We start from the raw sequence: 3,949 nt of genomic DNA on the forward strand, positions 1-3,949 counted from the left end.
CGGGAGGGATTGAGGGTGGGGGGGGCGGGAGGGATTGAGGGTGGGGCGGCGGGCGGGAGGGATTGAGGGTGGGGGCGGGCGGGAGGGATTGAGGGTGGGGGCGGGTGGGCGGGAGGGATTGAGGGTGGGGGCGGGTGGGCGGGAGGGATTGAGGGTGGGGGGGGTGGGCGGGAGGGATTGAGGGTGGGGGGGGCGGGCGGGAGGGATTGAGGGTGGGGGGGCGGGCGGGATTGAGGGTGGGGGGGCGGGCATGGATGGGGGAGGAGGGGGGGATGGATGGGGGAGGAGGGGGAGATGGATGGGGGAGGAGGGGGGGATGGATGGGGGAGGAGGAGGGGGGGATGGATGGGGGAGGAGGAGGGGAGGATGGATGGGGGGGGAGGGGGGATGGATGGGGGGGGATGGATGGGGGGGATGGATGGGGGGGGATGGGCGGGATGGATGGGGGGGATGGATGGATGGGGGCGATGGAGAGGGAGGGATGGATGGGGGGGAGGGGGGGATGGATGGGGGGGGAGGGGGGATGGATGGGGGCGAGGGGGGATGGATGGGGGGGAGGGGGGGATGGATGGGGGGGATGGATGGGGGGGTGGGGGGGATGGATGGGGGCGTGGGGGGGATGGATGGGGGGGAGGGGGGGAATGGATGGGGGGGATGGAGGAGGGGGGAGGAGGGGGCATGGATGGGGGGGTGGGAGGAGGGGGGATGGATGGGGGGGGTGGGAGGAGGGGGGGATGGATGGGGGGGTGGGAGGAGGGGGGATGGATGGGGGGGGTGGGAGGAAGGGGGGATGGATGGGGGAGATGGGGGGATGGATGGGGGGGTGGGAGGAGATGGGGGGATGGGGGGGAGGAGGATGGGGGGAGAGGAGGGGGGATGGGGAGGAGGAGGAGGGGGGATGGGGGGGAGGAGGATGGGGGGGAGGAGGGGGGATGGGGAGGAGGAGGAGGGGGGATGGGGGGGAGGAGGGGGGGATGGGGGGGAGGAGGGGGGGATGGGGGGAGGAGGGGGGGAATGGGGGGGGAGGGGGGATGGATGGGGAGGGGGAGGAGGGGGGATGGATGGGGAGGGGGGGATGGAGGGGGAGGAGGGGGGATGAAGGGGGAGGAGGGGGGGATGGATGGGGAGGGGGGGATGGATGGGGGATGGGGAGGGGGGATGGATGGGGGAGGAGGGGGGGGGATGGATGGGGGAGGAGTGGGGGGGATGGATGGGGGAGAAGGGGGGTGTGGATGGGGGAGGAGGGGGGGGGATGGATGGGGGAGGAGGGGGGGGGATGGATGGGGGAGGAGGGTGGGGGATGGATGGGGGAGGAGGGGGGGGATGGATGGGGGAGGAGGGGGGGGATGGATGGGGGAGGAGGGGGGGGGATGGACGGGGGAGGAGGGGGGGGGATGGACGGGGAGGAGGGGGGGATGGACGGGGGAGGAGTGGGGGGGGATGGACGGGGGAGGAGGGGGGGGATGGACGGGGGAGGAGGGGGGGGATGGACGGGGGAGGAGGGGGAGGAGGGCGGGTGGACGGGGGAGGAGGGGGGGGATGGATGGAGGGGGGTGGATGAGGGAGGAGGGGGGTGGATGGGGGAGGAGGGGGGTGGATGGGGGAGGAGGGATGGGGGGTGCATGGGGGAGGAGGGATGGGGAGGGAGGGGATCTGGGGGGGAGTGGGAGGGGTTGGGGAAGGGATGGGCGAGGAATTGGGGGTGTGGGGAGAGAGGTTGGGGAGGGGGAGGGGGAGAGGGGTTGGGGAGGGAGGGATTGGAGGTGGGGAATTGGGGGAGAGGCGATGGGGAATTGGGGGAGAGGGGTATGGGGGGAATTGGGGTTGGGGAGAGGAGGGGTTGTTAGGGGGAGAAGAGGTGTTGTCGGGGGCGGGGAAGAGGGGTTGGGAAGGGTGGGAGGAGAGGGAGGGGTTGTTAGGGGGAGAAGAGTTGTCGGGGGCAGGGGAAAAGAGAGGGAGGGGTTGTTGGAAGAAGAGAAGTTGTCGGGGGCGGAGGTTAGAGGAGAAGGGTTCTCTGCCGGGGTGGGGAATAGGGATTGTCTGGGGAAGAAGGTGGATTTTTATGACAATCAACAGTGGTTCTTCATGGTCATTTTACCAAGACTAGTTTTTAATTCCAGATTTATTATTTGAATTTAAATTCCATGGGATTTGAACCCGTGCCCCCAGAGCATTTGCCTGGGCCTCTGGATTATTAGTCTGGTAACATTACCATTATGCCTCCCCTTGAAAGTACTTTAATGTGGATTTGAAACCTATACCTCGTTCTCAGTACTAGCTAAACAATGTGCTTAATTAAAATTAATGAAAACAAACTGGTAGCTAAATTTATATTACTGAACTGAATATCTGTGTTTTGAAAATTAGGCTTTGATATTGAGCAAATAAATGCAAAACCACTGGAAACAAATGGAACCCAATCTTGTTTTGAGGAAAAGATTAGTTATGAAAGTTTCTATTTATGTAAGGAAATGCATTAACACTAGATGAATTAAATGTTTCTGTGACATGGTTCAAAATTCCGTTTCTATTTTTCCATAAAGTAGGACCCAAAGATAACCTGTTTTAAAATGTGTTTTGTGCAAAAGCATAGTTGTTAGCTGCTTCAGTTAAGTTCCCAAATGAGTTGTCAATCCTGTACAGGGTAGCATTGAAGAAGTATGGAAAAGGAAATGGTGGATCCTGTCGGATGGTTCCCCGAGCTGACTGTCAAAATCATTTGGCAGAATGCCTCATCGCCAGAACTTTCCATCAAGCACCAAGACATAGCTTGGCTGGTGGTGAGAAAGGCCTCCCCGTCAGATCCTTCCTACAGGCCAGGAGTCCTCCGCGAGTTGCCCTCGAGGTGGCTGTGGTGGGGAAGAGACCGTTGTTCACCTCCTTGTGGAATGTGCCTTTGCAAAGGAGGTCTGGATAGAGATGCAGTGATTTTTGTCGTAGGCACAGGACTCTGTGCTCTACAGGCTGCTCCCAGGGACACACACTGAGACAAACATCAACTGCAGTTGGAGGATCATCACTCCATGAAAGACACTTTGGTCTGTCCGAAACTTGTTGGTTTTCAAGCGCCAAACGTCCCCGACCGAGTGTTGCAGCTGGCACATTCCAAGGTCTAGGACCACTTGCTGAGTGATGCACTAAAGCTTGGGACAGCTGCTGCAAAGGTGCAATGGGGAAAAGTCACTGTCTAAGACCTTTCAGCCATAGTGCACTGAAGGGCAGGGAATTGTACAGACTCCCTCAGGCTGTATGCCTCACATTGAATGTATGCAATGAATATTACAAGCATCACAATTGTATTGAAGTACCTCAGAGTACCACATGATCTATGTAGGTAACTTAAATACCATTGCACTTTCTGACGGTCTGTAATGACCATTTTGAAATGTCTGTAATGTTCATCTATTGTATTGACGCACTTCAGGGTGTGACATGATCTATGTGGAAAACTTGAATATGATTGCACTTTTTGTGATGGCCATTTTGAAATGTTTTGTAATGTTCTTTCAGATATTTTATGAATAAAGTATATTTTTCCAAAAAAAAAGCAGTGAAGAGGTATTGGTATTTTAAATGCAAGATTGGGCATTGCTCTAGAGTTCCCAGACAAGGCTCATTTTTAGCAATGTCCAGTCATTCAGCAGGCATTGTAATTGTGTTGGAATTTAATTTTTCTTTATCTCTGCAAGTCTTTGAAGGAAAGTTTTTTTTTTAAAAAAACAAAACCAGAAGAGGGCAGGACTGCAACAAAAAGCTTATGAGAGAGAAATAACTTCTGCAATGTTGGCAGACAAATGCAAGAAAAATCTATATTTTCATGCTAAGCAAGAATACAAGCAAGTGGACTAGTGTATATCTGTTCTTTACTTTTGTAATGGTACATGAATATAAGTTGACCCAATTGTATCATGACTGTTATACTTCAATGTCAATATGTGTATTTTCCTTT

The 3,949-nt window shown here is 56.3% G+C and overlaps 1 long non-coding RNA gene across 1 annotated transcript in view; it reads left to right on the plus strand.

The window, feature by feature from the left end:
* LOC144693799 (uncharacterized) overlaps positions 1 to 3,708 on the plus strand; it is a 4,638-nt gene extending 930 nt beyond the window's left edge. The window contains exon 2 of the long non-coding RNA XR_013579598.1: positions 2,644 to 3,708. This is a non-coding gene — a long non-coding RNA (uncharacterized LOC144693799). The remainder of the gene's footprint in view (positions 1 to 2,643) is intronic.
* The last annotated feature ends 241 nt before the right edge of the window (positions 3,709 to 3,949 follow it).

This window comes from Cetorhinus maximus, chromosome 19 (assembly GCF_964194155.1).
Source record: "Cetorhinus maximus chromosome 19, sCetMax3.hap1.1, whole genome shotgun sequence".
Taxonomy (NCBI): domain Eukaryota; kingdom Metazoa; phylum Chordata; class Chondrichthyes; order Lamniformes; family Cetorhinidae; genus Cetorhinus; species Cetorhinus maximus.